This window comes from Myodes glareolus, chromosome 24 (assembly GCF_982192425.1).
Source record: "Myodes glareolus chromosome 24, mMyoGla1.1, whole genome shotgun sequence".
In the NCBI taxonomy this organism is placed as follows: domain Eukaryota; kingdom Metazoa; phylum Chordata; class Mammalia; order Rodentia; family Cricetidae; genus Myodes; species Myodes glareolus.
The window spans coordinates 53,369,828-53,395,407 of NC_142049.1; the positions used below are offsets into that span (position 1 = coordinate 53,369,828).

At 37.9% G+C, this 25,580-nt stretch overlaps 1 protein-coding gene and 1 pseudogene across 3 annotated transcripts in view; one reads left to right on the forward strand and one right to left on the reverse strand.

The window, feature by feature from the left end:
- LOC125399432 (leucine zipper protein 2) overlaps nucleotides 1-25,580 on the forward strand; it is a 379,570-nt gene that overhangs the window by 222,360 nt on the left and 131,630 nt on the right. The gene's annotated exons all lie outside the window — the stretch shown is intronic.
- On the reverse strand, nucleotides 22,531-23,411 carry LOC148118259 (Parkinson disease protein 7 homolog pseudogene; annotated as a pseudogene).

Here is a 25,580-nt window from a genome sequence, read left to right on the forward strand (position 1 = left end):
CCATGTTTTGAAATTAAATGTCAACTTCAGAATTTGTCTTGTCTTTTGGTAATATTTTAAATGGTTCAGAGATGTTAATTATTTTACTTCTCAGCACAGGGATCACTGTGACAGGCTAATTATTAATATTTCCACTTTATCATTAACAAGTAACAGCCGACTGAATTGCCTCACTTCCTTCCTTGAAGTTTGCATACCTGTATTTGTGAGTCTTTCTGTGTGTCTAACATCTTTTGTGCTTACTTCCTGTCCAAAATTAAACCAGCATGTAAGGATTAATTTTTAAGAATGTTTTATTTGGTACAGTGCTTTTGACTTGTAAGTCTAGTCCTTGGGAGGCAGAAGAAGGAGAGTGAGATGTTCAAAGTCATTATATGCTATATAGGGATTTCAAGACCAACCAGGGTTGATTGAAGTCCTATTGCACACACATCCAAAACAAAAGATAGTGAAAGAATGAATGAATGAATGAATGATTGAACAAATAACCATTTAAATAACATAGTTTTAAAGCATAAATCTGGGACTAGAGAGATGGTTTGTGGTGTAAAACGCTTCTTACTCTTGCAAAGAACTTTAATTCAGTTCCTAGCACCCATGTCTGGAAGCTCACAAACACCTCTAACCCCAGTTCCAGGGGTCTGATGTCTTGTTCTGACCTCTGTAGGCACTCCTACATACTCACGTATTTGCACATATGAATAATTGAACAATAGAACAAACCTATAAAAATGTCATGGACTCTAGAATATGAATAAAAATAAATTTGTATAAAATCTCTTGAGAAAAATATGCTTAGTGATCATGGGATTTGAAATGATTCATGTGCAATCAGAGTTTCTTTATTGTTTCGTGTTTTGGAGATTAAGTATACTTTGGAGAGAACAATACCATTCCCTCTAAAAAGGGACTGATTGTGTGTTATTAATATTACTATAATTGCAATCTTATATGTATAAATTCATCACAGTGTGACATACCATGTAGCAGTAGGAGGCAGAAATGTTCTTGTGAAATGCTCATCTTCACATATGTTTTAAGAGTTTGCGAAGAGTATTATATTACAAATTCCATTCGTGCACATAAAAAGGTGTGTAATACATATAACTTTAAAATGGGCGACCAGCTTAGATAAATTCAACAGTCTAATGAAAACTATATAATTAGTGAAGAGTTAGAAATGGAAATCAAAATTTCAAAATATCTTCAAAGCATATCTGTTCTAATTAAACCACAAAGACAGTGAATACAAACTTTTAAAGAACATAAACTATCTCCAGGATTTGATCTGACAAGAAGAGCACCAGGTCCTCCTTATCTTTTCAGTCTGGGGCAGACGCCATCCTCACAAAGACAAGCAGGGCAGATGTTTACAATTTGGGGTGGATAGTAAGGAATCACAACTCCTTTTACTATCTCCTCTTCTGAGTTTTTGCTCGTCATACATTAGCAAAACATTCACATATTCTAGATAAATTCTTCAAATCAATTTTGCAATTGTGTGGGCAATGACATTCATTAGTATGACTTTTTTCCCTCCAGACAGATTACATAAACTCACTGAATTTGCACTCAGAAAAATGGCAGGCACATATGGCAACATGACCTAATAAAGATATTTAAACATGGGAAAGAAAACTCTTCAATCCCCTTCAGTGCCAATAACTTAGACTCATAGCTCTCAGGATATTAGCTAAAGAGAGTTGGCAGGCAATGGGAAAACTTTCAAGACAACCTTGTCAAAGATGTCAGGATTGTCTGTCTTGTAGGAAATGATATTGGGCGCTAGGTGTAATGATTTCAGTTGACAAAGATGAGTTCCTCTCAATGAAAGTTCAAGTACAACACTTTGTTTGCTTTTAAAGAATTAAATATATTAGCCCAGTTGAACATTTAAAGACGTGTTGCTTCTATATCAGGTATTAGATGAGATTTTAGTAATTGGCAGAATAACAGAAACTTGACACATTATGTATATTCCTACCATAGTAACCAGCCTCGTAGAGGGAGATGTTTTCTGTGGGTGGAATCACGAGAACTGCACAATTCTACTCTAAGTTAACTGTAGCGGAAGTGTTTATTAAATGCTTGATAGAATAACTAGAGTCATCACAAATCCTATTTATTAAAAATATTTTAGTCTTGTATATTACATGGAAAGTTGAGTGTTTATTTTGTCTTTTAACTATTCAGTAAATGTTATGTTGCTATTTCTAACATGATAAAATGGGGGTGGTGAGAGACATTCATTTCATGTTTTCTAATGAGTTCAACATGAATTTCACTGTCACAAAAATGTCCTCCCTCACCCTTGTGCCTGGACTCTCTGCAATGTGTTTTTGTATATATTTCCTGATTCTTACCCATAAACTATGTGATTATTGATTATATGATGCCCATTTTCTCTAAAAATCTGTAAGCCTGTAAAACTAACATGTAAAAGTGTGAGGAGCTCACCCAGGACTCAGGTAAGATGTGTTTCTGGGAAGAAGTGAAGAGAAGACAGACTGGGCAGTAAAAGGTTGCATTCCACCAAATTGCATTCAAGGAATGGGATTGAATGGGGTGAAATATGCCTAATATTACTTCTGAATATCCATGTTAATTCAAGGGTTTTATTTTTAATTATATTTTATTTTTTAATGTTTTATTGAGCTACATATTTTTTATGACCCCCTTCCTTCCTCCCCACTCCCCTTCTACCTTCTCCCATGATCCAAAATGTTCCAAATTTACTCAGGAGAACTTGTCTTTTTCTACTTCCCTTGTAGATTAGATCCATACATATCACTCTTAGGGTCCTCTTTGTTGTCTAGGGTCTCTGGGGTTATGAACTGTAGGCTTGTTTTTCTTTACTTTATATCTAAAAGCCACTTATGAGTGAGTACATGTGATATTTGTCTTTCTAGGTCTGGGTTATCTAGATTCTAGATTCATCCATTTGCCTGCAAATTTCAAGATATCTTTTTTTTTTCTACTGTGTTGTACTCCATTGTGTAAATGTACCACATCTTCTTTATCCATTCTCAGGTCGAAGGGCATTTAGGTTGTTTCTAGGTTCTGGTTATAACAAATAATGCTGCTATAGACATAGTTGAGCATATATCCTTGTTGTATGATTGAGCATCCTTTGGATATATACCCAAAAGTGGTGTTTCTGGGTCTTGATGAAGGTTGCTTCTCAGTATTGCCATACTGATTTCCAAAGTGGCTATACCAGTTTGAACTCCCACCAGCAATAGAGGAGTGTTCCTTTTTTCCCACGTCCTCTCCAGCATCAGCTGTCGTCAGTATTTTTGATCTTGGACATTCTGACAGGTGTAAGATGGAATTTCAGAGTTGTTTTAATTTGCATTTCTCAGATGACTAAGAATGTTGACCATTTTCTTAAGTGTCTTTCAGCCATTTTAGATTATTCTTTTGAGAGTTCTCTGTTTAGGCATACCCCAATTTTTATTAGATTGTTTATTCTTTTGATGACCAATTTCTTGAGTTCTTTGTATATTTTGGAGATCAGTCCTCTGTTTGATGTGAGGTTGGTGAAGATTTTTTCCCGATCTGTAGACTGCCATTTTGCCTTGTTGACTGTGTCCTTTGCTTTACATAAGCTTCTTAGGTTCAGGAAGTCCCATTTATTAATAGTTTCTCTCAGAATCTGTGCCACTGGTGTTATTTTTAAGAAGGGGACTCCTATGCCAATGCATTTAAGTGTACTTCCCACTTTCTTCTCTATGAGGTTCAAAGTGGTTTGTTTTATGTTGAGGTCTTTGATCTATTTCGACTTGAGTTTTGTGCATAGCAATAGATATGGATATATTTTCCTTTTTCCTCATGTTGATATCCAGTTATACAAGCACCATTTGTTAAATATGCTTTCTTTTTTCATTTTATACTTTTTACTTCTTTGTCAAAAATCAGGTGTTTGAAGGAGTGTGGATTGAGAACTGGGTCTTCAATTTGATTCCATTGGTCTGTTTTTATGCCAATACCAGTGTACTGTAACTCTGTAGTAGAGTTTGAAGTCAGGGATTGTGATGCCTCCAGAAGTTCTCTTATTGTACAGGATTTCTTTGGGTATTCTGGGCTTTGTGCTTTTCCGTATGAAGTTGAGCATTGTTCTTCTGAGGTCTGTGAAAAATTTTGCTGGGATTTTGATGGGCATTGCATTGAATATGTAGATTGCTGTTGGTCAGACTGCCATTTTTACTATGTTAATTCTACCTACCCAGGAACATGGGAGATCTTTCCATTTTCTGGTGTCTTCCTCAATTTTTTTCTTCAAAGATAAAACTTTCTTGTCATACAGGTCTTCCAATTGTTTGGTTAGAGTTACTCCATGATATTTTATATTATTTCTGGCTATTGAGAAGGGTGATTTTTCTCCTATTTTTTTCTCAGCCCATTTATCATTTGTGGAAAGGAGGGCTACAAACTCACCCAGGAAAACTAGATGGCAGGAAATAATCAAATTGAGATCTAAAATCAACAAAATAAAAACAAAGAAAACAATGCATAGAATAAATGAGACCAAGAGTTGGTTCTTTAAGAAAATCAGCAAAATAGACAAACCTTTATTTAAACTAACCAAAAGACAGAGAGAGAATATCCAAATTAACAAAATCAGAAATAAAAAGGGGGACATTGCCACAGACATGGAGGAAACCCAGAGAATCATCAGGTCATAGTTTGAAAACCTATACTCCATAAAATTGAAAAACTTAAAGGAAATGGACATTTTTCTGGGTAAGTATCACTTACCAAAATTAAATTAGTGCATTTATGGTAATGTGCATTACTGAAGTGCCAAAGGATTCTATAAGAGACAACCAGATGCCTTCCTTGGTCCTGGAGTCACAGGAGGTTCTTGACAGTCTATTGATGTTGAGAATCAATTGTAGGTCCTGTGCAAGTTCATCTAGTGCTCTTAACTACTGGGATATCTCCTCCACTCACACCCAACAGATTTTCATACACACCTTTGTATAAATAGGGAAATCTTGGGGACCTGTGAAGAATGGAAGAATTTGGGTTTCATAGGTAGAGAAGCATTTTATAGTGCATTTCTTAGGGAAGGGGTACTTCTGACCTTATATCTGCACTGTCCCTCTGGATTATTGGTACCATACAATTGTCCACACATTTCTTTTGACACTGAAGTCTGTCAGCAGACCCTTAGGAATATACAGCTCTAATAGTAAATAAAGTTTGAAACTTTCCCTTTTCACTGTATTTTATTCTGTGTGATATTTCAATTTGCCACGTTAAATTCCTCTTCCTAAGCTACACTTTACAGACCATCAAGCATGGGCGGCATACAGTGTGATACTGGGTGTACACATTCCTGTCACCAACCTGACAGCTGGAATTTCCCTATGAATTTATCACAGATATTGTCTTATCAAAATAACTCAAAAGAGAACAGTTTTATTACTTTTGGTAAGCAACAGCACATATCAGAAATTCAAATGTTATGGCTGTTTAACATTTAGACGTTTCTATAGTAAAAAGTTCCCTTCATGGAGATATATCACCTCTGAAATACAAAAAAGACAGGCAAAAGACATTAGGTGTGATAATGGAAAGGGACACTTCTTACAATAGGCATTAAGTTAGAATTATTCATAAATTTTATTCAACAATGAGGATGAAGTCTCTTTGATAAAGTTGTGGAAGCTAAGAATAAAATAGATTTATTTTGCTCATTTGACATTGCCTTAAGGCGTTTTCTGAAGTTACCCATTGCAAAGTGATAGGGAAACATTCTGCAAGATGCACCATGCATCAGTGCAGTCTGTTCAAATACGCCAGAATGCATTTCCTTTAGCCAAGGCCTGATCTATATGTCACACAGCCCATAGCTATGTCCCCACAAGAAAAATCATACAACATTTATTAGAATACAAGACAAAGCACTGTAGTGAAGAAATACAGAGATGAACACATGGAGGTGTCTCTAAGAAACATAGATTTGTAGTTGAGGAAAATCATGTTTCATATTGGTAATCATACTCTGTCACCAAGCCTACAAGAGAAATTTCCCTTATAGATTTACCACAGACAGTGCACTTCATATGTAAGCCAATAGCAAAGCCATGGTCATTGTCAAGCACTGCATGCTAGTTAGAGATATATTGTGAGTTTTATTTCCTCCCTCACCAACCTAAAAACCTAAACATATGAGCTACTTATTCCACAAAGGCCTCCTGACTGTCCCACCTTTCGAAACAGGTTAGTATCAGAGAAGACTCTGATTTTCAATCTATTCCAGTCTCAGTATTGATTAGAAAGAGTAATGCAGTCCCACCTTCAGTGAAGTGTATTTTATGATTCTAGTAGCGGTTGTGGAGAACAGGTTCATTTTTGCATTTAATATGCCATTTCTCCTCGGTTTGTACTAACATACCACCAAGGCTCATGCTGTGAAATCAGGTTCATACATTTGAATGTATGATTTTCTCTGGGTTCCACTGAAATTCAAGCTTAAGAAGGTGAAGCCACACTGCCTGCAATGAGCTGGGAGATGATGCTATGGCCACATAATCAAAAGCCATGAAGAAGGCACATACTTTGATGTATCGGACTTCCTCCAAGTGACAATTCACAGAGGACCATGTATCATTCCTTCTAGGAGTATGTATAGCTTGATTTCCCCTCCACTCACAATCTCCTTCTAAATCGTTGGTAAGGTCAACTCTGACTAGTTGCTTTTGGCAGTAGTGACAGTAATAGAAAATGTTAAAAAAAGTTTCCTGCAAATATTAAGACATTTTAATTAAAATACAATTTCTCTCTTCTTTTTCCTCTTTCTTGTCTACCCTATAACCCTACTCACACTCTCTGACTCTCACACACACATATATGTACACACACACACACACACACACACACATATATATGTATTATATGTATAATATATAAAACAGACTCAGCAGCTTGCAATGTATATGTTACAACCTGCTGATTCTGTTTTTGCTGTTTGTGTGTCTGTGTGGCTTCAGAGATGGCTCTTTGGTATTTGATAAACAATAAAGAGAATCATCCATGAGAGAAATTAATGCTCCCTCTCCCACAATTTGTTAGTTGTGTATAGTTCTTTCTATAGGAGAAGGCACCAATGAATTTTCTCCTTTCATGTTAGTATGTCTATTGATACATTATTGCTCTGGAATTCTTTATGCAGTCATATCTAGGAGAGATCATTTCACAGTAGACTTCCTTATAATTTGTCTCTGACAATCTTGCCACCCTTTCTCCCATGAGTCATAGGTACAAAAATGGTAATGTAGATACAGTAACAATTTAAAAAGGATTGTGTTTTACTTAAGGTGAAAATATAGAAACCAGAAATTCCTGACCATTATCGCACAGATAAACCCTATTGATAAACAGAATCTAAAGCACTCAACACAAAATAAATGGAGATAGCAAATACATGGAGGCATTTAAAATGATATTAGGTGTTCTGTTTAGAAGCTTTGGCTTTTCAAGAAATAAGTGGAAAAAAATCATCCTTAGCCAGTTTAACAATATGGCCATGGAATCAGATCTGAGTGTCAGAAATACTATTGCAGCACAAACCACTCAGGGCACATAACACTCATAGCTAGAGTGAGCATTCCACAGAAAGGAATTATCACAGCTAAGTATGCTTATGACAAAGTAAGAACATGTCATTAAACGGGGCAAAAATTGGGTAGAAATGGCAGTGTTGAGTGAGATATTTGTCTCCAGAAATTTAAGAGAAGCTACACCCATGAAATCTTATCAGCATGACTGCTAAGCACAAACTAAACCAGCACAACAGTAAAATATGAGGGAAACCTCATGGAACTTTAATCCTAGACAGAGCTATGGGACAGCAAAGAAATTCTGAAAACAAGATAAATAGTTTTCCTAGGGAAGACTGTTCTTCCTTTTCCCTAATAGTTATCTGATACCAAGTGGTCAGCACTTAAGCCGCACACACACACACACACACACACACACACACACACACACACACACACACCTCTTTCACCTTTTTGCAGACTAGACTAAGCAGGAGGTATTAATATATTTATCAGTGTGTGTGTGTGTGTGTGTGTGTGTGTGTGTGTGTGTACATGTGTGCAATTAAAGAAATAGATATCATGAATTTGAATGTGAGCATGTGGCAGTGTTCTGGAAAGTATGGAGGGAGAAAGGGGAAGAGTGGAAATTAATGTAATTATAATTAATTTAAAATATTTTAAAGTACCCATAGTTCTCTGAACTATCTCTGAATATCTTATAGGATCAGAGCTTATTTGTCTGTATTCCTAAATGAATTCTTACCTGTATTAGTTATGTTTGAAAGTTTTGGTCTATTTATTATTATTGGTAATTGTCATTAATTAGCCATGCTTTATTGTGAGATAGAGAAGAAAACAGTGGAAGGACACTCTGTCACCCACAGTGGAGTCCCACAGACACCCTGAGTAGTCAAATGAACTGGGAAACATCCAAGTTTCTGCAGAGCTGGAGTCTCTAGGCTTGAGTCAGTTCCACACATGCAGAGACATGCATGCAAGCACACAGACAAAAAACAAAAAATAAAAATTATAAAAAAATATAAAAAGCAAGACAAGTGGAAAAACAGAAAAGAAAACAAAACCAAAGTTTCCCAGATGACTTGTTTGGATGAAGGCTAAAGCTATAACTTAATCCCCAAACCAGAACCCCCGCAATCGTCTATGTGTTTCTGCGCAGAAGTGTGATCACTGCTGATGAGCTGACACAATGGCAGAGGAGTCCTCTCATATTTTGTTATTATCACAGAAATTTTATTATTCAGTGGCCAAAGTGACAAAACTTTGAGAGCCTTCTTCCATTAGCTTTCAATATAGATTGCAATTAATATTTCTTTTGTTGTTGTTGTTGCTGTTGTTGTTGTTGACAGGGTTTCACTGTAGCTTTGGAGCCTGTCCTGGAATTAGCTCTTGTAGATCAGGCTGGCCTTGAACTCACAGAGATAAGCCAGCCTCTGCCTCCAAAGTGCCAGGTTTAAAGGTATGCTCCACCATCACCAGGCACTATTAATATTCTTTTTATTTTAAAAAATTGCTTCACATATTATTTCACTGAAGATAAAATTTGCTCTAATTATCATTCCACTAAAATACAAACATAAAAATTTTATGCAAACATACAAATAAAAACAATAATTTTCTGAATTTGTAATGGGGTTAATTCTTCATTACTCTAGTTACTGACCTATTTTCTAGATATTGTACACTTGTATCCTGCTTCTGGTAGGAATATGTCTGTTGGTGACACTCACCTTTCTGTCTGATTCAGAGTGTTTCTATAAGTTGTAGACCATTCTACACTCTGGGTAAGAAACAAAGTCCAAAATTGATGTTTCTGTGTGTTATATGAAGGAGAGGATGATGGGAGGCTACTGGCCACGAAAGGTCAAGCTGGGCTGGAAGGACATTATGTGGGGTCAAAGCAAAGAGAGCCATTAACAATGTCAGTTTGTTAGTTAGACTAACAATGTTAGACTTGTTGGTTTGCTGTGCGCGGCTTTCCGTTAGAATTTATCGCCAACAGAAAGCAGGAGAGCAGAGCTCTGTGATCTCTGCAGGTGGAAGATGGCGAAAGTGGAGAGTTCTAGGCTGCAACATCAAATCAGAGATGGAGAACAGGCGTGCTGCGTCAGAAAGCAGGCTGTGAGCTTCCTGCAGGAACATCTAGCCAACTGGTACAAAAAATAAAATAAAAAGAGCACTTGCCAACAGCTGTATTCTTGTAGACACTTTCTTGTATGAACTTTTCAAGAATAAATAAATATTAAACAAAGTCTGTGAAATTACCAAAGAAAGTGTTGCTTCCCCTTTTTTATGACTGCTAATGAATTATCAAGAATGAATAAATACTTAAGAAATATTCAGAGAAGTCAGTTCCACTAAGTACTGTATCCACATGCGCTTGCCGATGCATCCTGGGTGACAGGAACAAAGGAGACACTAGATGCTAAATGAACAAGCAAATACCTAAGGAAACTTTTGTCTCTGTCCCCTAGGAGCTTGATTTTATGATCTTTATTTTTAATCATATATTTGTGCTTGTATATGGGAATAGGAATGTACATTTGAGTACAGGTGGCTACAGAAGCCAGATGTTGGATCCCTTGGAGTTACAGACAGTTGTGAGGCAGACAGCATGGGTACTGGAAATCATTGACTCCTTGGAGTTACTGACAGTTGTGAGGCACACAGCATGGGTACTGGAAATCATGCACAGATCCTCAGCAAGAGCATTAGTTCTTTTAGAGACTGAGCCATGCCCCTACCTCAAGAGATATACTTTTTATTTTTATTTTTGATATTATATCATAATTACATTTCTCCCTTCCTTTTTCTCCCTCAAAATGCATATGTCCCTTTTCACTATTTTCTCTATCTATGGTCTCTTGCTTCATTAATTTGCTATAGCATGTATGTATATGCATATTATATATACATATGTATCTTTTAACTCAATATAATTATAGATAACAGAAAATCTAATTGTATGCAAGATAAGAAAAGGTAGTGCATATTTAACCATGGTGTAAGAAAAGTCATTGAGAAAATGACCTTGAATGCAAACAGAATGAAAGTGATTTCACATCAGCATTTTAATAGTCACGTTTGACAATATATATTTTTTAAATGATCATATTATCCTTTGTAAGACTCCTGACCCTCACTCAATCAAAAGAGCCATAAAGTAATACATAGATCATCTCGTCCTTCTGTGTGGGGATTGATGTTGCTTTATGACAATAAAATAAAATTTATAATAGCTATAAATTCTTTTTCCAAGTAACTGCAGCCTGCTTCCTAAAGTTTAAGAAAACCACATGAACTGTAGCAGCACACCCAAACACAGTTTCCATTAATGTGATGATAAAGATCCAGTCTGTCTTACACTGAGCGTTAAATCAAGACAAATTAGAAAATGTTATAAACTCACAAATTATGCAGAATCATTAAGAATCTTATCAGCTAGAGATTAGGTGCACTTCAGATGAACAATAATTCATGTATAATTACAAAGTCCTGGAATTCGAATACAACTGTGTTTTGCAAAGTTCCCTTTGTGCATTTTGAAAGAGAAACTTCAGAAGTATTTACAACAGTGCTGACAAAGCATGTCCTGCTGGAAAGAAGACCGTGATGATTAGGTAAATGTATCAACCATTACAGAAATTTCTATGAAAACATGAACACTTCCAAAGAAACAACATGCTTCCCTTGAAGCTTAGAATCTTGTGTGTGGAGCAAATCAGAGGAAAAACCACTCAACTTGAAAGCCATATTTAGTTCTGACAAAACACAGTTGGTTTTTAGATTTTATAACATTTTAAACATTATAAACATATATGCATGGAACAATAATTAATGGAAAAAGAGGCCATAATTTGAATGATAGTAAGGAGGGTTATAGGAGCATTTTGTAAAGAAAAAAGGAAAGGGAAACTAACTATCTGATTATAATAGCAAAAATATAAGAAATTTTAAAAAGTTTTCCTTAGGTCATATTGCTTTCCAAAGAGGACTGAGATTTTAAAAAGTAGTATTCACCATGTTTGATGTCTAAAATAAGAAGGGTAGTAGATGTGACATTGTAGCAGCCAGTGTTGTAGAGTCTATAATGATAGAAGGAGAAAAAGTGGTTATTAATTACTAAAATATAATATGCTCATATTCAAATGTATAAATTATAATATATATGTATATGTGAGTGTAGACTTTATATCTGTATAATCTTGAACAATTCATTTTCTATTTCAGTGAACAAAATAAAACAAGCATTTTGTTAATGAAAATGGGTTTCAATGTGGTATGCAGATCTTTGTTATCAAATATCACAGTAAATAACATAATATGATTGAAAAACAATTAATTGGCATATGTAAATTATCAGGTGACTCCAGAAAAAAAAGCATTCCAGAAGAAAGTCTAATTTTTAATACTGAAATTGTGATTAAGAAATAGAAAAAAAAGAAAGCAGCCATATGAAATGTCACCAAATCCCAAGATGAATCTATCACTAAATCAATATAACACTGAAGAACAATCTGTTGAATAAAGAGAAAAGCATGAATTGAAAATTAGCAAGCATAAGATCATAACAATATAAAAAGGTAAAGAGAGGAGAAAGAAGGAAAGAAAGTTTGAAGAGCCTGAGCTGTTGGTGAACAACAGTCCCTTAGGCGCCCGTCCCTATAGCTTACTTTTGCTTTACCTTTTCTCCCATTCTGAGATTTTTTTTTTCTGACATAGAGTAGATTTTCTGTGAAAGTGAGCCAAGTTTTAAATCAGTGTTATACTTTTCAGGTTTAGTTAAACCAACAAAGAAAACTACAGAGTTTCATTTAACCAGATGCTAAATTATATAAAGTAAGATATTGATAGATATAAACAAAGAATGATTGAGCCTCCATGTTCTTATGAACGGGAGCCAGTGATGCATGAAGGAGATGTTATGTAGATTAATATTCTGAATGCGTATAACCCAGTAAGCACAATTACTGCTAAAATTATGCACTGACAATTTTCTGCACGTATAAAGAGCATTCTGGTCATATTCAGCTCCCACCCACTTTTTCTTTCATTCCTCCACAACTTAGCAAGTTCCTCCCTCCCCCAATAAGCCTCCCTTCCACTATCATGTCTTTCTGTTTTTCCTTAGTTTTGGTTTTGTTTCGAAGTCCAACAAGTTTACTTAGGACCTCTAGAGCATGCATGACCACCAGCATCTGTCTAACCCACTGATGAAAATTACTCTCCTTAATCCTGTAACCATCAACCTCCCTAGCTCTCCAGGACAGAGACAGGCCCTATGAGCCCTTCCCCTAGCCATGTCTGAACATTGGTGATCCAAGTCTTGTCCAGGTGTGGTACAGGTAGACACAGCTGCTGTGAGCTCATGGGATACAATGTGTATGTTATAATTTCAGAACACACCAAATTGTTCATCTTTTACTTTCTTCTTCTTTCTCTTCTGTAATGTTCCCTGGATCATAGAAGAGTTGAAATGGATATTCTGCCAACTGCCAAACACTCAATTTTCACTCATACTTATCACCATTGTGAGTCTTTCTTAACCTTGGTTCACATGTATATTTAGTGCAACAGCATATCAGGCACACACACACACACACACACGCACACACACACACACACACACACACACACACACACACCCCACCATACCACATATCCCTAATGCCTTTATTCATAGATTGTCTGAGACATGCAGTAGTAAGAGATAGGCTTCAACAATCATCACCAGCATCTAGAATGAGAAACAAGGTGTAGATGAAATATACATATTTTAAATGGCATCCATATAGGCTAGGGTCCCAAAAAGCCAGAACATGCTGTAAAAAACAAGTCCCAGTGCCTTTATCAATGGCTTCTCAGTCAGCCCACGTTGTCAGCCTCAATCAGAGAGCCACAGCACCCTAGGCCTGGATGTAGCGGGGAGGGCCTTGGACTTCCCACAGGGCAGGGTTACCTGCCCTCTCTCAAGCAGGAAGGAAGAGGGAGAAAGGGATGTGGGGGAGTGGGAGGAGATTGGGAGGAGGGAAGGAAATGTAAATATTTGAATGGAAAAATAAAAAATAAAAATGCAAAAAAATGGCTTGTGGAAAATTTGTCTCCTATGTGAAAATCCTTCATCCTAGATATCCACAATGATTTCTTTTACGATAACTGCCTTGGGTATAAAGAGCAGAGAGAATTCTGAATTTCAGATCTTATGAGATGTTTCAGTTTGCATCAAGATAAATCTTGTTATTTGCTTTAAGAGGAATAATTTGCACTGTGGGTAATTTTAGCATCTCTAATTATGTGCTCCTAATATTTTTTTATTGTTTTCTTTACTGTCACACAATAGTTATTCTAAAAGAATAAAATAATAAGAAATAAAATTGTCTATCAGATCATCTGTGTTATATCCTCATAGGGAACTTTGAGTGGCAAAAATAATATTTCCAAATTAATTAAGCCAGCTGTGGTAGTACATGTCTGGTTCCCAGCACTCAGGGGGTAGTGACAGGAGGATCAGGAGTTCAAGGTTACCCTTGTCAACTTAAGGTACAGCTATCTCCAGTATCATATTGCTGGTACTAAGTGGAGCCAAGATGGTTCGATCATATTCATTTGACAGTCATAAACCCCAGTAACATTGTTCTGTACTTGTTTGATTAGAAAACAAATGATATTGCCATGAATATTTTGGCAATTGCTCTTTTTATATAGCACTTAATAAGGTATAGATTGCTCATACCTCTGCTCTTACTGTATCGCTACACTTCTGTCAGCGAGAAGGAGGTCACTTTAACTGTAGTGAACCTTTTAGGGAATTTGTAAAAGTTTGGGACCAGTGATATTCTGATAATGAGAAAGGACTTAGATCTGTCTTCCAACAGTAGATCAGGGAAGTTGCAATATTTTAGGAACAATGACATTTTATACATACTGAAAAGCTTCTTCTTGAACTTTTTAATATGCTAAAATATGAAAGGCTTTTATTCAGTTTCAGGCATTTTGAGTTTTCCACAAAGTGTGTGCTTTTATCCCAAATTAAAAACCACTTTCCTTTTTCATGTACCTTTTGCATTTGTATAGTTCAGGACTTCTTTTTTCTTTATCTAGTATCTGACATTATTTTAATTAGAGCCTTATGAAATCATAGAAATTGTAATTTCAGATATGAGGAAATTATGGTATAGGTTGCATTCCAAGTGCCATTCTCTCTCCTAATTATAGAATCCGAGTCCCCATATCTATTTTTCACTTTGTACATATTCTTGAAAATGAACAATTAACGAAATGCCCCAAGCCATGTGCTTGTCATCAAGCACCTGTGAAGTGGAGAAAGGATGACCAGGAATCAAGACCACATTTGGCTACAGAGACAGTTTGCTGCCACCCTGAGATATATTAATTTCTGCCTTGAGAAAAAATAGAAACAGCAAAATCAAATTATAGAGTGAAGTTGAAGTAGACTCCAAGTAGTTCAGAATCAAGCCTTTCAGAGTCCCATTGTGTGTGTTTCTACATCAGGGAGAGCATTTCTTTGGTCACGAACACTATTTTCTTTTTTTAATGCACTCGATTTTCAATCACTATTATTGTTCTATGGACATTATTCCATGCTTTTTTCTCAGTGGCTAAGCCACAATCTATTTTAGCAGTCAGAAACATTTAGTCTGTACTGATTTGAATACTATTAAAATGGTTTCAAATAAACAAGTCAGTATATAAATTATTACTGTCCCAGCATTGCTGGTTTGTATGTGATGCCATCCAATACTGATGATATCAGCAGTCTTAGTCTTCAGGCTCCATGGGTCTTTTGTCACCAATGAATGATCGCTGCAAGGCTCCAAAAGGAAGCTTCATGACCTATCTACTCATTGGCATCTTATCATTACAACACAATTCATTAAAAGAATGTGAATTCTTGTGAAAACAGCAAAGAGTGTAAGACAGTGAAAACACTGGGGTGCATTTGTGTGGCAGTCAAACTGTATCTGTCTACATCTTTCTGGTCTTTTATGTTACAGATGGAAAAAAAAACAAATTGAGAGTGAGTCAGAATAAAAATGAAAAGAAGGCTTCCTGCTTCTGCTCCTGACGACACAGTCAATTAATATAATTAGAATATTTCTGGATGGAATCCACGCTCTGAAATTTCTATATATAAACTGTTGGCTCAAATATCATGCCATATATCCTGTCATATTTTATCACAGAAGGAGGAGAAAAGTAGCTCACTGCCCTACTTTTAAAAGGCCATAAAGGAAATGAAGACGGCAAACACTTCTAAAAGGGACGGCACCTTGAACCATGGTAGGAGTAGCAACTGCTTGCTCCCTCTGCCTATACTGAAATATCAATTTATTTTTAACCCATCAAAAGCTAATAGATCAAAACCATAGACTGTGGGAATTTAGTGATGTTTTTGAAACACTGTTTAATATTCTTTTCTCTTTAATTCTTTCTTCTTACATGTATGCCTCTGCCTCTTAAGTTAAAAAGGTACTTTCTAAAGGAAGAACTGAATTACAGGGCAACAAAGAATTGCATACAAATACAGGGTCGCAAAGAATTACAGAGTTGGCTACATAGCCAGTTTGAGAAGTATTATATAAAATCTTCCTCACAAAAAAATCAAAATCAAAACAATAAAGAGAAACACAAGTAGATACAAGTAGTTTAGGACAATTAGACAAAAAGTCCAAGTTTTCTTTGAAAACAGTGGTCCTTTACAACTGTTCTGGAAAAAAGTCAATCAGGATATCAGACAATCTGTTTCAATAATTTCATTATTTTCTGAAATAGCTATTAGTGGTTGGGAAATGTCATATAGTTTAAAATTGTTATTAATTGACTTATTTCCAAAGTTTGTCAAAGGACCAAATAAATGATATTAAGAAAACTCAAATTTTAGTAGCTTGTTATTTAGGTCACATCTTGTCCTATATTCATTAAATGCATAAATTCTTAACATAATTATATTATCCAAGAACAATAAATTTATTAACCAAAATGTTAGTTTAAGGAAATCAAAAATTTAATATTCATGCAGACTAATCAGGGGTTTTATAGGACTTAAGTTAATGTTAACTAAATTCAGTCATGAGCTGTTTATTCCAAAACTGTCATCAGATAGAATATGCGCTCGATGTTTATTTATTTATTTATTTGGTTTTTTTTATTTTTTTCAAAGTTTATTAAATTATGAAAGTTTCCATTGCCTCCCCTCCTCCCAAACTCTCCCACTCCCCCACTCCCCCTCCTCCTCCCTCTCCATCCCTTAGGGCAGTCAGGGTTTCCTGCCCTGTGGGAAGTTCAAGTTCCTCCCCCCTCCCTCCAGGTCCAGGAAGGTGAGTATCCAAACAGACTGGATCCCAAAAATCCAGTATATGCAGAGGAAACAAGTCCCAGTGTCATTGTCAATGCCTTTTCAGAAAGAATCCGGACCAGCCACATTCAGAGAATCCGGCCACATTCAGAAAATCTAGTTGGCTCACATGCTTGTTCAGTCCCAGTCCAACTGGCCTTGGTGAACTCTCATTAGATCAGTCCCCTTGTATCAGTGGGTGATCGCACCCCTCGTGGTCCTGAGTTTTTTTTTTTCATGTTCTTCCTCCTTCTGCTCCTCATTTGGACCATGGGGGACTCAGTCCGGTGCTCCAATGTGGGTTTCCGTCTATATCGCCATCCATCGTCGGATGAAGGATCTATGGAGATAAGCAAAATCTTCATCAGTATGGTTATAGGCCAAGGCCGATTCAGGCACCCTCTCCTCTGTCCAGAGAACAATCTGGGGATCTCTCCTTGGACCTGGGATCCCATCTATAATCAAGTCTCTTGTAAACCCTAAAATGACTCTCTTAGTTGAGATATATTCTTCCCTGATCCCATATCCATCCTTCCTCCCTTCCCCCATCTCAGTCCCCCGAGTTTTCCCCATTCCTCCCGTACTCCTTTCTCTCTAACCCTCTCCCCTTCCAACAACCCTCACACCCAACCCCCCCCATGCACCCGCAGTTACCTGGGACTCTTGTCTATTTTCAATCTCCAGGAGGATAAGTACATGATTTTCTTCAGGTTCACTTTCTTATTTAGCTTCTCTAGGATCTCAAATAATAGGCTCAAAGATCTTTAATTATGGCTAGAATCCACTTGTGAGTGAATACATACCATATTCCTCTTTTTGGGTCTGGCTTACCTCACTCAGTAAAGCGTTTTCTATGTCCATCCATTTGCATGCAAAATTCAAGACGTCATTGTTTTTTACCGCTGAGTAAAACTATAATGTGTATATGATCCACACCTTCTTTAACCATTCTTCTATTGAGGGGCACCTAGGTTGTTTCCAGGTTCTGGCTATTACAAATAGTGCTGCTATGAACGTAGTTGAACAAATGCTTTTGTGGTATGATAGGGCATCTCTTCGGTATGTTCCCAAGAGTGGAATTGCTGGGTCTTGAGGGAGATTGACTCCCAGTTTCCTGAGAAACTGCCACACTGATTTCCACAGTGGCTGCACAAGTTTGCATTCCCACCAACAATGGATGAGAGTTCCCCTCTCTCCACATCCTCTCCAGCATAGGCTATCATTGGTGTTTTTGACTTTAGCTAATCTGATCAGTGTAAAATGGTATCTCATAGTTGTTTTGATTTGCATTTCCCTGATCGCTAAGGAGGTTGAGCATGACCTTAAGTGTCTGGCCATTCGGAGATTTGCTGTTGAGAATTCTCTGTTCAGATCAACACCCCATTTTTTAATTGGGTTAATTAGAGTTTTAGTGTCTAGTTTCTTGTGTTCTTTGTATATTTTGGAGATCAGGCCTTTATCTGATGAGGGGTTGGTGAAGATCTTCTCCCAGTCAGAAGGTAGCCTTTTTGTCTTACTGATGGTGTCCTTTGCTTTACGGAAGCTTCTCAGTTTCAGGAGGTTCCATTTATTCATTGATTCTCTTATTGTCTGTGCTACTGGGGTTCTACTTAGGAAATGGCCTCCTGTGCCTATATCTTGTAGACTATTTCCCACTTTCTCTTCTATCTGGTTCAAATTGGTCCAATTAATGTTGAGGTCTTTAACCCATTTGGACTTGATTTTTGTACATGGTGATAGATATGGATCTACTTTCATTCTTCTACAGGTTGACATCCAGTTATGCCAGCACCATTTGTTAAAGATGCTTTCCTTCTTCCATTTCATACCTTTAGCCCCCTTGTCGAAAATCAAGTGTTCATAGGTTTGTGGGTTAATATCTGGGTCTTCTATTCGATTCCATAGGTCGACTTCTCTGTTCTTATGCCAGTACCAAGCTGTTTTCAATACTGTTGCTCTGTAAAAGAGTTTGAAGTCAGGGATGGTTATACCTCCAGAAGTTCCTTTATTATATAAGATTGTTTTGGCTACCCTGGGTTTTTTGTTTTTCCATATAAACTTTATTATTGTTCTCTCAAGGTCTGTGAAGAAGTTTGATGGGATTTTGATGGGGATTGCATTGAATTTATAGATTGCTTTTGGTAGAGTTGCCATTTTTACTATGTTTATCCTCCCAATCCAAGATCAAGGGAGATCTTTCCATTTTCTGGTATCCTCCTCTATTTCTTTCTTCAAAGACTTAAAGTTCTTGTCAAATAGGTCTTTCACTTCCTTGGTCAGAGTTATCCCAAGACATCTTATGCTATTTGTGGCTATCGTGAAAGGTGAAGTTTCTCTGATTTCCCTCCCTGCTTCTTTATCCTTTGTGTATAGGAGGGCAACTGATTTTTTGGAGTTGATCTTGTATCCTGCCACATTACTAAAGGTGTTTATCAGCTGTAGGAGTTCTTTGGTAGAGTTTTTGGGGTCGCTCATGTGCACTATCATATCGTCTGCAAATAACAAGAGTTTAACTTCTTCTTTTCCAATTTGAATCCCCTTGATCCCCTTATGTTGTCATATTGCTATTGCTAGAACTTCTAGCACTATATTGAAGAGGTATGGGGAGAGTGGACAGTCTTGTCTTGTTTCTGATTTCAATGGAATGGCTTTGAGTTTCTCTCCGTTCAGTTTGATGTTAGCTGTTGGCTTGCTGTAAATAGCTTTTATTATATTTAGGTATGATCCTTGTATCCCCAATCTCTTCAACACCTTTATCATAAAGGGATGTTGGATTTTTTCAAATGCTTTTTCAGCATCTAATGAAATGATCATATGATCTTTTTCTTTCATGTTATTTATATGATGGATTACATTGATAGATTTGCGTATGTTGAACCAGCCCTGCATCTCTGGAATGAAGCCTACTTGATCATAATGGATAATTTTTCTAATGTGTTCTTGGAATCGGTTTGCCAGGATTTTGTTGAGAAATTTTGTGTCAATGTTCATGAATGAGATTGGCCTGAAATTCTCTTTCTTGGTTGTGTCTTTATGTGGTTTTGGTATCAGGGTAACTGGAGCTTCATAAAAAGAGTTTGGCAATGACTCTTCTGTTTCTATATTGTGAAATACCTTAAGGAGTATAGGTATCAGCTCTTCTTGGAAGTTCTGGTAGAATTCTGCATTGAAACCATCTTTCCCTCAGCTTTTTTGTGTCGGGAGGTTTTTGATAACAGCTTCTAATTCTTGGCGACTAACAGGTCTATTTAGATTGTTCACCTGGTCTTGATTTAACTTTGGTAAATGGTATTTATCTAAAAACCAATCAATTTCTTGTACATTTTCCAACTTTGTGGCATATAAACTTTCGTAGTAAGATCTAATGATTCTCTGAATTTCCTCTGTGTCTGTTGTTATGTCCCCCTTTTCATTTCTGATCTTATTATTTGAGTGTTCTCTCTCTGCCTTTTGATTAGTTTGGCTAGGGTTTTGTCAATCTTGTTGATTTTCTCCAAGAACCAACTTTTTGTTTCGTTGATTTTTTGGATTGTTTTCTGTTTTTCTATTTTGTTGATTTCAGCCCTCAGTTTGATTATTTCCAGTCTTCTACTCCTCCTGGGAGAGTCTGCTTCTCTTTTTTCCAGAGTTTTCAGGTGTGCTGTTAATACTCCAATATGTGCTTTCTCCGTTTTCTTTAATTGGGCACTTAGTGCTATGAACTTTCCTCTTAGCACTGCTTTCATTGTGTCCCATAGGTTTGAGTATGTTGTGTCTTTATTTTTATTAAATTCAAGGAAGACTTTAATTTCTTTCTTTATTTCTTCCTTGACCCAGGGATGATTCAGTAGTTGACTGTTCAACTTCCACACTTTTGTAGGCTTTCTGGTGTTCGAATTGTTATTGAATTCTAGCTTTATTCCGTGGTGATCTGACAAGACACAGGTGGTTACTAAAATTTTTTTGTATCTGTGGAAGTTTGCTTTGTTACCGAGTATGTGGTCAATTTTCGAGAAGGTTCCATGAGCTGCAGAGAAGAAGGTATATTCTTTCCTATTTGGGTGGAATGTTCTATAGATATCTGTTAAGTCCATTTGATTCATTACCTCTAGGAATTCTCTTATTTCTCTGCTGAGTTTCTGTTTGATTGACCTGTCCTTTGGTGAGAGAGGTGTGTTGAAGTCTCCTACTATTAGTGTGTGTGGTTTGATGACTGCCTTGAGTTCTGAAAGTTTTTCTTTTACATAAGTGGGTGCTTTTATATTAGGGGCATAGATATTCAGGATTGAGACTTCCTCCTGATGAATTGTTTCTGTTATGAGTATGAAATGTCCATCTCCATCTCTTCTGGCTGATTTTAGTTTGATGTCAATTTTGTTAGATATTAGAATGGCCACACCAGCTTGTTTCTTAGGTCCGTTTGCTTGAAAAACCTTTTCCCAACACTTTACTCTGAGTAGATGATCTTTGTGTTTGAGGTGTGTTTCTTGTAGACAGCAGAATGTTGGATCCTGTTTTCGTATCCAATCTCTTAGCCTGTGCCTTTTTATAGGTGAGTTGAGTCCATTAATATTAAGTGATATTAATGACCAGTGGTTGTTGATTCCGGTTGTTACTTTTTTTTGTGTGTGTGTGTGTGTGTAGTAGAGTTTGTGTGTTTCTCTTCTTTGAGTTGTGGTTGTGAAGGGTCGCTAGATGTCTGGGTTATTGTAGGTAGTGACGGCAATGTTGGATTCCTTGGGTTGCAATTTTCCTTCTATTACTTTCTGTAAGGCTGGATTTGTGGCTACGAATTGTTTAAATTTATTTTTATCCTAGAATATTTTGTTTTCTCCGTTGATAGTGAATGATAGCTTTGATGGGTATAGTAGTCTGGGCTTACATCCATGGTCTCTTAGTTTCTGCAGTACCTCTATCCAGGATCTTCTGGCTTTCATGGTTTCCATAGAGAAGTCTGGTGTAAGCCTGATTGGTTTACCTTTATAAGTTACTTGACCTTTTTCCTTTGCAGCTCTTAATATTCTTTCTTTAATCTGTATGTTTTGTGTTTTGATTATTATATGGCCAGGGGATGTTTTTTTCTGATCCAGTCTATTCGGTGTTCTGTATACTTCTTGCACCTTCATAGGAATATCGTTCTTTAGATTGGGAAAGTTTTCTTCTATAATTTTGTTAAATATATTTTCTGGGCCTTTGATCTGCCGTTCTTCTCCTTCTTCCATCCCTATTATTCTTAGATTTGGTTTTTTTATTGTGTCCCTCAATTCCTGAATGTTTTGTGATGAGAATTTGTTGGATTTGCTGTTTTCTTTGGTCAGAGCGTTTAATTTCTCTATGGTGTCCTCAGAGTCTGAGATTCTTTCTTCTATCTCTTGTATTCTGTTGGTTATGCTTGTTTCTGAAGTCTCTGTTCGTTTACCTTGATTTTCCATAGGCAGCCGGCCCTCAGTTTCTGATTTCTTCATTGACTCCATTTCAGTTTTCAAATCTTGAACTGTTTCTATTACCTGTTTGATTGTTTTTTCTTGGTTTCCCAGAATTTCATTTACGGATTTACTCATTTCTTCAAAATTTTTGGTATATTTCTCTTCCATTTCTTTACTCATTTCCTCAATCTTTTTGTTATACTTTTTTTTTGAGTCGGTAAACTGTTTATTCTACTAGGAACATTCAGAAATGTACAGACCTAGGCTTCAGGGTGAGATCCCCATGTGGTGGCTATGTCACACGCTAGTTCCTGAGGCTCATTGGCTTCTGGACACAGTATGGGCCAAGGATAGGGCACTGGTTTCCAATGGTCTGCCTCGACCTTGGGGCCCAGGGCTCGGGCTCTAGTCTTTGAGGATAAGCGGTGCCTTCACTCGGTCAGCCACCTCCTTGCCGCTGAGCGCCTCCACAATCGCCAGCGCAAACTCGAAGCTGGTCCCAGGCCCTCGGCTGGTGAGGATCAGGCCATCCCTTTCCACGCGGCTCTCTGAGTAGTTGTAGTGACTTCCGTTCAGCATTTTGTCCTTAGCCCCTGGGTGTGTTGTGACCTTGCTTCCAAAACCAATTTCATGAGCCAGCAGAGCTGTGGGGCCTGCACAGATGGCAGCTATGAGGCCCTTCCTACTCTCCTGCTCCTTCAGGATCTCCTTCACCACAGCCGACTCAGATAAATTCTGTGCACCCAGATTGCCTCCTGGAAGAACCACCACATCATATGGTCCCTGCTTTTTTGCATCTTCAAGACTGGCATCGGGACAAATCATTACATCACGGCTACACTGCACGGAGTCTTTCCCAGCCAAGCCTGCAATGGTGACTTTAATACCAGCTCGGCGCATGACATCCACGGGAATCACCGTCTCCATCTCCTCTGCGCCTTTGGCCAGGATGACCAGAGCTCTTTTGGAAGCCATTTCTAATTTTTAAAGACTGCACCCGCGCCTCCTCCACCCACGCGAAGCCTCGGTCAGTCCCGCAGCAACCCCACGCTCGGGCCAGCCACACGAACAGACTCGCGGAGCAGACTGCCCTATCTTCCATTTCTTTATGGCAGATTTTCACCTCCTGTTTAACTTCCTCTATTATTTTCATATAGATCCTCTTAGAGTCGATTTCTTCTATGTCTTCTGGAGTAGGGTGTTCAATTCTTCTCATTTAGTGCTCCCTGGATTCTGGAGATGTCATGTTGCCTTTCAGGTTGTTGCATGAATTCTTGCATTGGCGCCTGCCCATCTCCACCTCTCTGGATGAAACTCCTCCGCACTCTCTGGATAGAACTCCTCAGCACTCTCTGGATAGAGCTCCTCAGCACTGCAGCTGGGATAGCTGGCCTTCCCAGGGCCCAGGAGACAAGAGTGCAGGGCAGTGGGGGCAGGGAGGGGTCCGGTGAAACATGGAAGACCCTGCCACAGAAACTGAGGGGGGGAGTGGCTGTGCTGTCTTCCCCGGCTTGCCGCCCAGGCTAGCACCCACTCACCTCTCTGGGTAGAACTCCTCGGCACTGCTACAGGGGTCTTTATTTGGTTTTTTGAGACAAGGTTTCACTGTATCTTTGGAGCCTGTCCTAGAACTAGCTCTTATAGATCAGGCTGTCCTCAGATTCACAGAGATCCACCTGCCTCTGCCTCCCAAGTGCTGGGATTAAAGACGTGTGCCATCACCACCAAGCGGCCACTCTGTATTGTTAATGTTTGACTTCAGCATGAATCAATCACTCTTAAGTGATACTTTATGCTGCAGTTCTGTGTCCCAGAAATCCCCATGTATGACCCCAGCTTTAGTGGGATGGCATGGAAAGTAAAGTCTTTCTGAAATAATCCAGTCTAACAAGATCAGGAGTATAGAGATGCCAGACAAGATCTGTTTTAATATGGGTTACTGTTGTGACAATGAAACACCAAGACCAAAACAACTTGGGGAGGAAAGAATCTATTTGACTTATACTTCTACATCATAGTTCATCACTGAAGGAAGTCAGGACAGGAACTCAAACAGGACTAGAACCTGGAGGCAGGAGCTGATGCAGAGGCCATGAAGGGGTTCTGCTTACTAGTTTGCTTTTCATGACTGGTCAGCCTGATTTATTATAGAATCCAGGACTATCAGCTTAGGGTTGGTACCTTAGTTAGGGTTTCTTTTTATTGAAAATGGATTATTTTCTCATACAATATATTGCCTCCCTCTACTCCTCTCTTTCCCTCCCCACACAATTTCCTCTCTAAATCTACTCCTTTTCTGCCTCTCATTAGAAAACAACATGCTTCTAAGAGATTATAACCAAACATGACAAAATAAAATATAATATGATAAAACTAGACTTTCCCATCATGGTTTGACAAGGCAACCCAACAGAAGGACCTGGTGCAGACCTGTGTAGGCCCTGTGCTTGCTGCTTCAGTCGCTGAGTCCATAAGGTCTTTTGTCAGTTGTTTCAGAGGGACTTCTGGTGTCCTTCATACCCTCTGACTTTTACGCCATTTCTGCCTCCACTTCTGCAAAACTCCCTGAGCTCAGAGGGCAGGGGATTGATGGAGATATCCCATTTAGAGATGTGTGTTCCAAAGACTCTCTCTCTGCATATGGTCTGGCAGTATGTCTTTGCATCTCTTCCCATCTGCTGCAGGAGAAAATGTCTCTGAAAACAATTAGGTAATGCACTGATCCCTGAGTATAGCACAATGCCATTAAAAGACGTTTTATTGGTACCTTTTTTTTTTGATCAGTAGTATTTGGTTTTACCCTAAATCTCTGAGATATCTAGTGTTTGCTTCTTGGTCAACCAGGAATTGTCAAGTGTGAGTTCCATCTCATGGAGTGGGCCTTAAGTAAATCAAATGTTGAATGGTTATTCCCACAAATTTCGTGCCACCTTTTCCCTAGAATATCTTGTAGGAAGGAAAGATTGTAGGTCAAAGGTTTTGTGGATGGGCTGGTGTTTAAGTTTCTCATTTGGTATCCTGCAGAGTACCTTCCTGCACTGAAAACTCTAGAACATAAGGGCAAAGGCTCCACATAGGTGCTTGCTCTACTTTTTCACAGTCCGTGAATGGGAGTGTTGTCCTAGGCACTGGGGCCCTGCTGTGAGCTTGCAGAGAGGAACCCATCGCTTTAGCAACAACCTGGATTGTTTGGGGAATTTCCATGGGACCTCTTAGCCAATAAATCAATTGAATGTAACTCAGTCCTGGTAC